General features: G+C 35.2%; 1 long non-coding RNA gene across 3 annotated transcripts in view; it reads left to right on the top strand.

The window, feature by feature from the left end:
* Positions 1-14,425, top strand: part of LOC311443649 — a 295,691-nt gene that overhangs the window by 34,646 nt on the left and 246,620 nt on the right. The window contains exon 4 of one of the 3 annotated variants that reach the window (XR_014697378.1): positions 2,388-3,444. The exons of the other annotated variants lie outside the window; for them this stretch is intronic. This is a non-coding gene — a long non-coding RNA (uncharacterized lncRNA). Of the gene's footprint in view, positions 1-2,387; positions 3,445-14,425 lie in introns of those variants that run through there. 3 annotated transcript variants of the gene reach the window in all.

Here is a 14,425-nt window from a genome sequence, read left to right as displayed (position 1 = left end):
TCTGAGGATTATCCCTCTACTTAGAGTATGCACAAGAAATAAAGGGTATTTTTTCCTATGCAAATCATGGGTGAAAACGAGGAGCTTCTTGCATCAAAATGTTTTCTGTTATTTTAATAAGGAACTTATTTACTACTGAATTTCAAAAATAAGTTCTTACTTTATTATTATTATTATTAATTATTATTTCTGAATAACTTGTATCCTTTAGACATATGCTGCAGTATGGATTGATCCACTGGACTGGAAAAACTTTTCCAGAAGTCATATGCTATACCTTCAGCAGGACAGAATAAGGCAGGGGTGTTATTAGTAGGGTAGCCAAACACTTTGTTTTCTAGAACTGTCTAGTTAGGATAAAAAGTTATTGTGTTACATGGTACTGCCAAAATATTAGTGGATGTTAGGGTGAAAAGTACCCATGTAATGAATTCTAGCATTTCAAACAAGCAAGCTTTCTGGGAATATGGAGTTGAGCAGCACAGTTTATGAAGTTTGAAGTTTGATTCAGTAAACAAAATTGTGTAGCCTGTGTTGCTGAAATGATCCTTCTGGGATTTAGGTTGCAAAGAAAGCATGGACAGATTGTGTCTCCCAGGCATTTTCAACTGCCTGTTCTGCTCCTGCAACAGGACACTCGGCGTGTTACAGGCTAAGATTAAATTTGCTGTGAAGATATTCCATCTGTGTGGTTGTTCATAGCCAGCCTCAAATTTGTACAGTTTTAAAAGGTTATATTGTACATCACTGCAGTAGAGTCTCAAGTTTTCTGGGAGTGATGAGGTTTTTAAGAGTGGGTTCATTGTATTTTTCTACTACATCATTGAAACAACTGCCTGCACTTGGGAGGAAGAGGAAGGAAGATAATGGGGGTGGTGGTGGTGGAGGGGGTGGTCGTGAGAGAATAGTAGGAGTAGACCTTTAATTTTAAATTAATTAATTTTAAATGTATATTAGCCCACACTTTCAAAATATAAATTATCACTATGACTAACACTAAAACATCAGTGAAGTTTTGAAGCAAATTATACAACTAGTTGAAGGTTGTTTTATGTTGCCTCAAATTACGCATCTAATCTTTCATTTTTTTCCACTTGACCATGTCCCTTTAGCGCGTATGCAGATTAAATTTGGAACTGAAAGCTGTGTTTGGCTGAAGTTAGTTAGTGTTTTACTATGAATGTTTTAATGCCAGGGTTAAAGCCCAGAGTTCCTTCCTGAGGGTTAGAAGGATTTTTTTTTTTTTCTCTACAACAGGAGACAACTAATAAATGCCATTGGTGTGACCAGCTTTGTCAGCTAGGTGCCCAATAAAGGAAACTTAATAATTGATTTGGTTTTACCTTTTGCGACATTTACATAAGATCTGTGGAAACACTGATTTTATATGCCTCTTCAGAGACAAAGCTTACATTGGCATATGTCTCCATAAGCTCAGTGACTTCAGTGGAATAACAAATGTGCCCCAGGTGAAGTTGTCTCCATTTTTTGTTTATGTTTTTTTTTTATTTTTATTTATTTGTCTGCTTTATTTTGTTTTTTATTAAGTTGCTTTAACTTGGGAATTTGTTAGGTAAAACTGTATGCCTCCTGGTCTGATATGAATGCTAGAAATCTATATGCAGAATGTAGGGAATCACCGATCTGTTTTAAAATTTGATTATTGTGAAAGATTGTGGATATTGCTCTTTTTTTTTTCTCTTGACATTTAAAAATTATTGATTTTTTCCAGCACCCTATTATCACTAATGATATTAGTAGGTGGAAACAATGAAATGGGTTCATGTAGTATTAATGCACTAATGGATACTGAATGCTATGTTCCTGTTTGCTTTCAGTATATTTCGGTAGTTTGTTTTTAGTGGGTTAGAGTGTATATAATATTCCAGAATAGCTTAAAAGTTTACTGCTGCAATTCTGAGGCATGATGTTGAACTGGACTGTTAGTTTTAATATAGTGAGGGAAATTTGAAGCATATTTAGAATTCTTTTTTTTGCCTTTGAAGGCAAATAGATAATTCACTCTGTTAATATATTTGATCAGGGACTTACATAGAGTGTGTTCCAAATCCTCCAGCGTCCATATGTACTTCTAGAAGAGTTTCTAGATTTACAACATCTGTTATTTCACAGTTGAATTATTTGGGTATCAGCTGAATACCCAGACAAAGGGATGTGAGTAGACAGGCAGACACAAGTGGAGCTGAACTTCTTGAGGGGGTTGAAATGTTTAGGTTAATACCCAGACTTCAGTAGCAAGCACGAGGAGTAGAACAAGACTGTTCTTCAAGAATAGGAAGACAGAACTGAATTCTGTGGTATGAGAAAGCAATGCTGGCTATTCCCAAATGATTTCCAGCCTGTCTCTTCTGATTTTTGTCTTTCAGACTGGAAGCTGAGGTAAATCTGCTTATCTTCAGGTATTCCTTGGAAATTCTAGGAATTCAGAGTGAAAATATGTATACAAGAGGTTCCGCCATGCTGCTAATTTTATTTTTAATACACACGCATTCTCAATACTCTGAGCCATTCCCCTTGCTCACCTAATTATAACCTTTCACAGTATATAGTATTCTGAACAATCTTGATGTTACTGGTGAAAATACCAGCACTTTCAGTTGTAACACAGGAGTTTCCCTAGCTGGTATCCTCATATTGACATCTATTATTGTTTGCTGTTCTGAAAATGTACTTTCTTTTGCTAGATGTTTTAAAATAAGCAGGTAGCGTTCTCATGAGTTGAATGGATGGTGAAGGAGGAAGAAAGGATTTCCCTAATGGTTCAACAAGAGCACGTAGTAAATAATTTATCATCATCAAGTGCCAGCCTTATCTGAAACTTGACAGTTCTTTCTTTTATGATTCAGTAGTGCCTGCGATGACCTGCTGTACACATTGAGCATCTCTCAACGTTGTAAATGCATTCTGGTGTCATTCAGCCTGAGTTCTTTTATAAAATATTAGAAGCAGTAACTATAGCAGTAACATATAGCAGTAGTAACACACAGCAGTAACTATAAGTTACTAAATGAATTTCTGTATTCAAAATATTAATGAGCCTTAAAATACTTTCTCTTACAATTTTTGAATTTGAATTTGTAATCATCTTGTTCTGTGTGAGAAAGCTGTTTTCTCTGTAGATTGATGTTATCACGCAGTCTGGCAGACACTGTAGCAGGTAGTTACTTTTGTGTTGATGTCTGCCAGAAGTTAACGGAGAAAGCAGTGTCCCTTCTGCTAGTGAGAGCTAATATGCAGGAAGGTAATGGGTTTTAAAAATGATGCAAACCTTAATGGTGTGAGATCAATATTATTGCTACTAAAGGTAAAATGCTACTACATATATTATTAAGACCTTCTTCAGAATTGAAATTGCTTGAAGCACATTTGGATTGTTAGAGGATTCAGTATTTATCTTTACAATAAAGTACTAATGGACCTGAATTTGGGGAAATAACACTCGTGTTTTTTTTTTCTGCTTCAGTAATATGAAAACTTATTTTAGGAGTGTAGAGATGAACACAACAGTGTTAGATTAATCTATTGGTTGCTTTGATACTAGGTAATGTTTGAGATTTAGGGAAAGCTAAATTAGCTGATACTGGAACTAGACAATTTTGCAAGGATTACATGTATGCCTGTGAGTGTGTTTGTCTGATGGGAAGAGAATGAGCAAGATAATCCTGTTTTGTTCTATTAACAGTACGTTCATAACCCTGATACCATGAGTATATGTCCCTGGTGAGACCTCAGAAACACTGCAGAATATTTAAGGCCTCAGGTATTTTGCCTGCCCCATTATTTGAATATTAACATATCTGTGTGATTCTAAGGTTATGTGAGTTAAGTACAAAGCATACAACTGAGTTACTGTAGCTTGCTGTGAATCTTTTTTTATTTCTTATCTGAAGAATATTCTCCTGACATGCAAATTATCCTGTCAGGTTTTAACCTAGCTTGTAGTATCTTACATATTTTAATAATTTATTTAAAAATGGGGTTCAGACCAAAAATGGGTTGTAGGAGAACAGTTTTAACTTCCCGATGGTTTCCCAACTGGACTTGATTGTAGCTCACTGGTTAAACAGAATGGAAAAGATTGACATTACCTCAGATTTTCTAATTGGAAATATAGAATAATTTTAAACAGAATTGTTTTCAAGAAGTATGGATTGAGCCGAGTTCTAGCTGAAATATATTTCAAATCTGTAAGTATTAATTGCAGTAAAAAGCTACTTCTATTTTTTTATGTTCAGAACAGTAAAAAAAAAATACATTTACACTGAAATGTACTAGATGTACAGTACTTGTTGAGTCTCTTCACTTACAGTATACAGTATGCTGAAGAACTTTGGCAATACATTCTAAAAACAGTTGTGTGTCATGATTGCAGCTATGTTACATATGTTTTCCTTATCTATAACTTTGAGATTCTTCAAACAGTACACTTTTTTTTTTTTTTTTCTCTGTGGCATGTGATAGATATTCAGCTTTAGCATGCCCAGGCTAACACATGGAAAATGAAATTACTGTGGCATAAGTGTACAGTCTAGTTTCTGGTCCTGGACAGATGGGCAAAATCATCATTCCCTAGAGATTTAGCTTTGTGACTGGATCACTTGTCACAGTAAATATATTCAGTGTTCCATAACATTGGCACGGTCTAATATGAAGAAGTATCAATGCAGCATAGTAATCCTACTCAGAATTTTTCAAACACTTTCTTGATTGCACTGGTATGTTCAAACACATGAACAAATGTGAATTTTACATGGAGCAGCAAGGGCAAAAATAATTCTTCTGAAAAAATTATGTATAAATATTGTCAGAAGGTGAGAAGCACATGGAGTTCATCCTGCTTAAGCCCATGTTTGGCATAGATCTACCAGATTGTCTGCCAGTGACTTTTTTTTTCTTTTTTTTTCTCCCTATGTTTCTCTCTTCAGTGCCAGTTGGAAAACCAAAAAAACTTATCTTGAGAAAATGTGAGATAACTTTTCCCACGTTTGTGTTTATGCATGCACATACAAGATAAACCTGTGAAGATATCTCCAAATTAAAAATACTTCTTCTGTGTAACACATGGCAACAAACTGGTGAAGTTTTAGAAAAAACGGGGTAAAAAGGGGTTAAAAAAAGAAAATACAGACTTGGGAAACTGAGGCACAATGTGCAAAATATGACTTTTTTACTTTCATGGGAATATTTGTGGGCATGAAGTTAATTACAATTTGCTAGTTTAAAGAATGATGCTTATAAGATCACTTACAGATAAATTAATCTCTAGTATTAAGGCAAGAGAAGAAAGAAGTAATTTTGGAAGATCTTGTTGAATTTCATCTGGTATTCCTGTTTGTCTTATTCTAAATGTACGTGTTTGCAAATGCATAAAAATGCAATTCATATTGAACTATAATATATACCTATGTTTTACTGATAATAAGTTCAAATCATTGTTCTGCGATAGGAAGCCATTTTCTTTTATTCCTTTTGTCATGGTGTTCTGGTTTTTTGTTTGTTTTCATTTTTGTTGATTATGCGTTAAATCTGTCTCTGCCTAATAACACCCAAAGGAAGATCAGCACCTCAGGTTAACTTGTTCTCATTTTTAGGGTACCTGGTTGGATGCTGATGTGAAATGTAGCTTTGTTATGCTGATGTTTGTTTACTTTGGGAATTTCCTCTCATGGAGCAATAAGAATGTTGAAAGAAAAATCAAAGCATTTTCAATAATTCTTTATTAGAGCCCAAAGGCTCCTTTATCTAATCAGAAGTTGCAAAGAACATTATTAGCTTGTATACAGTCACCTGCTTTTGGTCAACCTCTTGCAGAGTCACCCTCTTTTAAAAAAAAAAAAAAAAAAAAAAAAAAAAAAAAAACGTTGGGGAACTGCAAATAAAGATGAGCTTTTAGAAATACTAGCCATCTGATGGGCACATGAATGTACTGGAAATTATAATGAGTCTAAACCCTGTGGCCTAAGTCTGAGAGGTGCATGACACAGTTCCTAATAAAGAGGAATGGTGAATGCAGGCTACGTGATGCTGCAATGGGAATGGAAAGGAGAGCTACAAAAGAGTGCATTTCCTGAATATTTCAGGGCATCATTAACAGATATATCCAACAAGGTTCCACTGGAATCACATCCAAGCACATTTCACAGCACTGTGTCTATGTTGAGAACAAGCAAGCTTGGATTGCAATAAAGAAAAATGTCAAAATATCATCTTCAGTTGACACTTTGGATGATGGCTTCTTTTCATATTTTGGGTCTAAAAAGTGGGATGTCATTTAAAGGAAATAACTCACTGCTCTACATGTAGCTTTAGGTTAGGTCCTTGTAACTAGGATGGACAAGAGCAGTGAGTCTATCCACCAAAGGATCAGTCTGACTACCTCAGGCTGTTCATTTCAAGCTCTTGAAAATTTTCAAGGTTCTACCTGGAAGTTGGGCTGAAAGTTAGAAACATACAATGTATTCATCAGTCTAGCTTCATTTATAGTAACTATTATCATCTGTGCATGCACACAAACACACAATAGAACTGCATTTTTTTAATACTCAGTTAATTTTAAACCTACCCAAATACTTTTGTGCTTCCTGCTGTGAGAGTGAGCACCATACAGACCTACTGTTGTTCCTATTTTACAACTAACAGAATTGCACACAGGCACAATAAACACTAGAATCTAACAAAAATTAGGTATCTAACAAGTTTAGCTAGGCATCATATGTCATTGCTGGTTAGAGATCCCGCTGAATCCTGTTTATTTCGGTGTGAAATATGTGCTTCATGTTCAGCACTGCAGTACTGCTTACTCGATAGTGCCCTGTTTGCTGTCTAGAAGATGTTGGCTGCCTATCTCTTATGTTTCCTTTGTGCCACCCTCTGTGCTCATCTGACCTTGTGGTGAGGCACATCAAAGACTTGAGGTGATAGGAAGTACTCTGTAGCAACATAATTAGATATTTTGCTAACTTACCGTGTGAACTGTTATGTAATGAATACTGGTTCTGAGGCACAGGGTGTGATGATGGTGGAGTGCAGGTAGTGATGGAGATTAAATTTGCATCTTTTGCCCTCAAGTAATCATTGGCTTGGCTGTTGCCTGAAGCTGTATTCTGAGGTATGTCTGAAATCCTATTACAGAGCTATCCATATATAAAGGCAAAAAATCCTTAGAATACTTAGAGCGGCTACAACCCAAAAGGTACGGTGCCAGGTTGTTGCTGTAAAATGTACAGAGAAAGCTCTTGCCATGCCAGAAGAACTGAATGTGGCCATCTCAACTCTAACCTTATCAAATCAGTCTTTCAATATAGAAATTTTGTCATGGTTCTTGATACTGCTGTTTTAACTTTACATGTTTTTATTAGTTTTGTTTTGTTTGTTTGTTTGTTTTTTGTCTCACTATCTGCCTGTTTTTGAGTAGTTAGTCTGCTTCTCATAGCTGTAAGGCTATTCATGGATGAAAAAAAAAAAAGCGTTCTGATAGATGTTTTTCAAAAAACGTGTTTTACAGGTTATTTTTCTTTGGCTTCTTTTGCAAAGTTCTGGTATAACAAAGCAGTTACTACTATATTTAATGAGTATTTGAGTACTTGTCTGTTTATTTTGTTGGAGGCTAGATACCCTTTTCATTTTCTTTAATATCTGCTCTTTAAACACATCTTCTTATGAACATTTGAAGAATATAGCATTTCACTTATCTGGTGTTACTTTATCTCATACTTGCAGAAAGGTGTTTAGCTTTCCTTGAATTTCTAACCCTGCAACAAAGGCAGCATAAATATTGTATTACTGTATTATAGATCTGTTTCAGTTGCAGATACCTGAATTCTGAAAATTACTACCATTGCCTTGTTTTTGTATAGCTACAACTTTTTTTTGGAAGTACTTTTCTGTGAGTGAGCTGTAAATGCACATGTTGTATTTCAGTCGTTTATGGTCACTGGCTGATGATAGCCCTACACTTATTTATTTCCATACACTTAAAGATATTTTATGTACACTTAAGACTTTCAGAGTGTGGTGTTTAAATCTGGCAAATAGATATGACCAAAATTTTATTTTACTACCAAAGGAATCATTGCTCATGGTTCACCTCTCTCTTCTGATCCTTGTGCAGCTGTGCATAATGGGATCTTATCTTCTTATGTTGTTTTGGAAGAGAATTCACATTATATGAGTCAATCATACATAAAGAACATTTAAAAGGGAGGAAAAAAAAAGTGCTTATAAAGCCACAACTACTTTTTACTGCTGTTTCAGCAGCAAAATGGTTGAGAGGGAGAGAATCATTTTTGTTGGCCATCTAAAGACATTTCTCCTGAGTGCTGTCTTCAGCTCTCCTAGACAGAAGTGGCAAGGGTACAGGGAAGGATTTTGTTTGTAATCTCCAGATTACAGTTGCAAATCACATACCATTACCTAGAAATACGTTCATTTTCATATATCTTAATTTCCTGATAGAACAGATGGCAACTGTTGGTACTAAAGGTAAGTTCTCATCAAGCATGTGACTCTGATGTTCACTTGAAGTGAATAGCATTGCTTATTTTCAGTCTGGATCAAGATCATACACAAACTGTATTATTGCTTTGGTGTTTTGGAAGTCTCCAGTATTAAAGTAAAACTTTGCCTAAAGTTAATGTAGCTTTGGCAGCTTGCACAGCCTGAAACAGTGTACAGTGTCAACAGTTGCATTTAAGTTCAGTTTAATACCCATTTGTTAGAATTGCTTATTAGCTTTGTCATAAGTGTTTCATTGCTCTAAAACAGTGAAATGATTGTGCTAACTTAAAGTGAATGAAAAGTGGGTTAATCTCTTCGTGTAATGAGGAGATGAGACGCAAAACAAGTGATTTCACCTTCACAGAATGCGTTATAAATTTTATAGTAGGTGAGACAGAGTAATTCTTATTCCTCTTTGGGAAAGGTGCTCAGGATCCGATTATTCCAAAAATAGCTTATCGCCAGAACACCGGTTTTCATCTTTGAGTTTTAAGTGCAATGCCCAAGAAAATATAACACTGATTTTGAAAATATACTTTATATTTTTGTTAGAAGTTAAATTAGAATGATCTTGATTTCAATTGTACTTAGTAGACATATTTTATGGGTCTAATATCTGATATATGGGACATACTAAGGACAGTATGATTTGTTATTTCACTGTGGGATCCACCTGAAAAATCTAATGCTCAAGAAATAGTAGGGCTGGTGAAACCCACTAGAGTAACTATAAAGCATCTCATTTGTATGTATTGCTAGAGTTCATGTAATGAATTCCTTTAGTGAAACTTCTTGTGTGAACTGCAAGAAAAAGATTCTCCTCATCAACAGGAAACTGTTTTATTCAAAAATTAGTTACTAAATATTTAGTATTAAAACACATTTATGCAGATAGCTGTAATGTATGGAATTCACAGTACAATTCTGTTTAAGTTTTAGTGACATTAAGAACCAGATCTGCAGGCTTTCACATACAAATTTGTCTTAAATTTCATTGTGAGTGTCAAGTATTGAGATTACTGGAATACAGCCTAAAGAGGTAGTTAATGCATAGGTGTGCAGTGTGGGGACAGAGGAATGCTGCTGAATGCTGTGACTTAGAAATGGGTTCACTGAAACTTGTATATCAAGTACTACTCAAGATATACAGGTGAGTTCTTAAACAGTTCATATACAGAGGTATGAGTTTTATCTATAACTGTACTCGAAGAACTTTATCAAAAAAATAAAAACAGCCTTAACTTCCGTATTGTAGCATCCCTATCCTATAATTTCTTCCTGCTTACAATACATGAAAAGGGGGAGAAGGTAGTCGGCAAACTACCAAATAATACCGTAGTTCCAAAATAAAAAAATTGGCTAGTTATGTTTTTAATACTGTTTAAAAATATATATATTTTTTTGAATATTTCTGTACACTTTATATATGTTCAGAATTCTCTATCAATGTAATTACTGTTTGAGAAATTAGTTTATTTTGATCTATTGTCTTCATGAAAGGTGGAACTGGTGTTAGTATTCACCTAAATGGACTTCCAATCCTTCCAGAATCTTTTGATAAAATGCAATCCCAAAGAAGTTATTATTTTTTTTGTTGGAATTAATAAGCATGTTATGAAATCTGTTAGCTAGCCTAACAGGGCAACTTAAATCAGTCTTTTCTACTATTTAAAACAACAGTTCTTGATATTAAACAACCAAGTAGGTGAATGCTGTGTTCCTGGAAATTAAGTGGATTTTATATACAAAGCCACAGCACTTAACATCTTGAATGAGAATGTGGAAAAAAATGCATACAAGAATATTGTGGCAGTAGTACTAGTCATCAGATGTGTTCTTGGTTACTCTAATTATGTAATAGAGGCTGTCTAAAAATACAAGAACTTATTGTTGGCAAATAAGTGTTAACAATTCCCTTCTTAATTCATAATCCATATTTTCATAATCCCCATTAATTCATAATCCAGAGGCTGCATAGAGGTTGATATAATAGTAATAAACAACATTGTATCCCTCATCTCTTACTTAGCAATATTGACCTGTAGGTCTTAAAGTGCCCTGATTATCCTCATTTCGCAAAGGATAGTAAGAAACAAAGGTGGAGTGACTTGTTAGAGTCATTAAGGTTATCCATAGAGCAAGAAATTGAACTTCTGGCTCAAAAGCCTAGTTTCTGTGCCTATTAGATTATTCTGATGTTAGTAGTGTTTTAATATTGGAAGAGTAGAAACATTTTCAGATTTTGGTTTCCATTGTAACTATTGGTAGTCTCCCTTCTGTGCATTCAAAAACTTGTCATAACTGCAGTATGTTGTAATGCAATGTGAAAAGCTCTCAAAATTAGGAAGGAATACAGACTATGGAAAGTTACAAACACTTGCAGTATTGCAAGACTGTCCATCTGTCTTTTTAAATTGATTCTCAAGCAGGATTATGTATTTTGTGAATGCTGTGTTTATAATGTCCTTTCGAGACCTTGCCTGTGGTTAGAGAATGAGTATGTATAACCCCAGCAGCTCTTACAGACAGATGTTAGGCTTCTGGGAGAAGAAAAGGGTGTGGAAGTAATATCCTTGGCTTGTCTAGCTAGCTGTATGATAAGATTGGGTATTTGATTAAATATTTTACTGTGCATTGCAAAGTGATATCTTATAAAGGCTTATTTTTTTTAATTAAAAGACTTTTATTATGGTTTTGTACAATGCAGTTAGTTCCTGATGAGTTGCCAGGATTAGGATAGAACGATGCAGTGTAATTAGAGGCCAATCTCTAATTATGTAACAAAAAACAGAGCCACAGTTCTAGCTGCATAGTAGCTCAAAGAGTGTTTGTAATTGTTTTTGTTTTTAGTACGCAGTGATGATCTAGGCTGTGACTCTGAAATCAAGTCTATATGAATAGATTCTAGTGCTTGTGTGAAACTCTATTTAAAACTCTATTTATATATTAAAACTCTATTTAGTGGGGCTCTGATGCAAGGATCCTTGTACATAAATCTGATTGCAGGCTGTTAGGTCCAAAAGAGTGGTTGTGTCCAGGCTTGTCCTTTTTGTCATATCTCTAATTCATTTAATCCTTAAATTTTGCTCTTTTCCAAAGTGTGTAAGCAAAATAAAAGTAGTCAACAATTTTGAAATTATTATTATTTTTTAATGGAAATGGTATTAATAGGAAAAATAGTCACAATAGTTTATGTATGTATAACTTAGTCAATTATGATAACATGACATATTAATTAACACTTATTCTGGATTCAGTGATCAAATCCTTTGTTCAAAGGAAGAAGCATTGCTGGGAACCCCAGATGTACCTACATTTTGTTTTGCTGCTAGAAAAGGTTGTGTTACTATTTAGGAATTAGAAACCTTCTGATACCAGTTTATTTTATTTATTTTTGTCTTTTAATGTATAATACAAACATCATAGTTGCATGCTTTGTAAATTTTCCAGGGCACCTTGGTGACCATTCCATAATAACCTTGTATAGGAATCCTACTTCAGCTAAGGCTAGATCCTAATAACAAGCTGCAGCTGCTTCTAGCTACATGTTGCTTTCACTACAGCTGGGAACAACTGAATTTCTCAGCAAGCAGTGATTAGCATTTTGATCTTGACAAGCACTTTACTGTCTGAATACCAATATCTGAATGATTGTTTTCGCCAAGCAAGGCATAAACAGCTATTGCATATATGGCTTGTAGTTAGCATCTGCTTACTAGAAACATTTGATCAAATACTTGCATACTTGATTTTTTTAAAACTGTAGTAAAATAATCTCTGATTTATAGTTGTAGAAGAAGTGTAGTTTTGTGCATCTAAATATGCTAAGTCAAATAATTCCAGTATGAAACGCTGAAGTCTGAAAGAGCATTTAGTGTTAGGTGTCATGATGTAATATGGTATCAGTTCATGCCAGTGCTCCCAGCTACGTGCAAATTAACAGTATTCAAGTGTAACCAGACAGCACTTATAGTCTACAGATTAGCATAGCCTAAGAAAAATGCAATTATCCTTTCCTTGGTTGTTTGCTCTCATTATATTTTTGTTTCAGGGTACCTTTTTTGTTAATGTTTTAGATTTATTTATAGAACCAATAACAGATTTATAAATAGCAAATAAGATGAATCACCAAGCACAAATATGAGACAGTGCACTTCGTCCATCTTTTCAGTAAAGGAAACATCTCAGAAATGAAGTCCAAGTACCAGAGACTAGGGGAACGGAAGTTAAGTTTTGCTATGTATGCATGCTTTGCTGAAAAGTAAGCTTAAGCCAAGACCAGCCTGTGCTCCTGGCCCCTTTTTAGCTGTTAGAGAAGCCTCCTGTCCTCCAGTCAGGGACAGAACAACCATAAAGAGCTGTCTTGTGGACAGCTGAAGAGAACAGAGGGATTGCCGCAGGTGCATCTGTTCATGCTCTGTTCCCTTCATGTGTCGAGGAATGCTGCTGAAATGAATATTCCACAGCACATGGCTACAGCACATTATGGAGACAAGCACTGTACTAAATTGAGCAGTTGTGAGAATTGTTCACAGAAAATCCTGTGCAAATGATCACACTCATTTATGGAATCGATATTTATGTTTGCTTAGATAACATTAGATAACATTAGAACTGCATTAAATAGGTTAACAAAACTTAAAGACATGGACAGACATAACTATATAATGTCTAATTAGGATTACCCAGTGTATACAGGTAGCTAGCAGCTGCTTAACAGAAGTGGATATCTGGTTGAAGGCTGGAGAACTTTGAATTGTAGCTCAGATACATTTTATTGTAAAAAGTAAGAGGTTGGGCTGGTAATCAGCTTTTGGCTTTGCAGGCTGCCAGATGCTGATGAGCCAAACTGCTTCCCAAATCAATTTCTGATTGGCCTGAAGGATATGAAGTTGTCCCAGTACTGTAGGAACAGCGTGGTGAAGCACAGGAAATCATATAGCTTCCTCAAAGTCTCTCTGCATAGCTATAAACAAAATGTGTCCTTTTCTTCAGGCACTTTGTCGTTTGTGTGATTTTCATCTTTATCGGTGTCAGTAGGAAAGGAAAATATTTGGAAATCACTTAACAGGGAATGTTAATAGCAGGTGACCAGAAATTAACAGCAGTGGTAAGAAATGAATTTGTTTGCCAGTTGATCAAGATCTGTTCCTGGGCTGTATCACTCAGCTTAGTAGATATTTGAGGAGAGCTGATGGTGGCTGAGCTCAGGGATGGGAAGGAGCCAGGTCACAATAACAAACCCACTGAAAAAAGCACAGTTAAAATATCTGTGAGGAATTTAAAATACGGATAGGTGTATCAGGTAACAAAGAAGAGGTCTTGGGTTTTAGAAAAATGTGTAGAGGTTACAGAGCATGTTGGTACCTGGTGGGAGAACATGCAGAGATATGGTAGAATCACAGAGGGACTATGAGAATCACTTGAAGTACAAAGAACAAAAGAGGGTTTGAGGATTGCATGAAGAAATTGAGGATCATTGTGGAGTGCAGCTAATTCACATTCACTGTTATCCATAGGTTAATTAATGCTGTGAAGATAAAAGACAATACAAAAAATTGTATTTGTCTGGCTTAATAGAGGAGATGAAGTAGATCAGAAGCATAACTGAAGGATTTTTTGGGGGACCCTCAAGAGCAGACATATTTTTCTGTATTTGCACGCTGTTGAGCTTTTTCCTGAAGTTGGAAGACCTTCACAAGGTCTCAGTATAAATGTTATCCTGCAGATACTTTATAGAAATGTACCAGAACACAAATGTTTTGGAGTCCCTGTGAAATGGTGTGTTTTCTTGAGAATAGAATGAGGTATTGCAAAGAAATCTTTCACTGAGGTCAGACTGAGGCAAATGGGGGAGAAGTACTTTACAGGAAAATTCAAAATTAACAGGGTGTTAAGTTGCTGTTAA

The sequence above is a fragment of the Aythya ferina genome (genome assembly GCF_964211825.1).
Source record: "Aythya ferina genome assembly, chromosome: 12".
In the NCBI taxonomy this organism is placed as follows: domain Eukaryota; kingdom Metazoa; phylum Chordata; class Aves; order Anseriformes; family Anatidae; genus Aythya; species Aythya ferina.
Note: the sequence above shows the minus strand (reverse complement) of the source record. Positions and strands in the feature narration are given on the sequence as shown.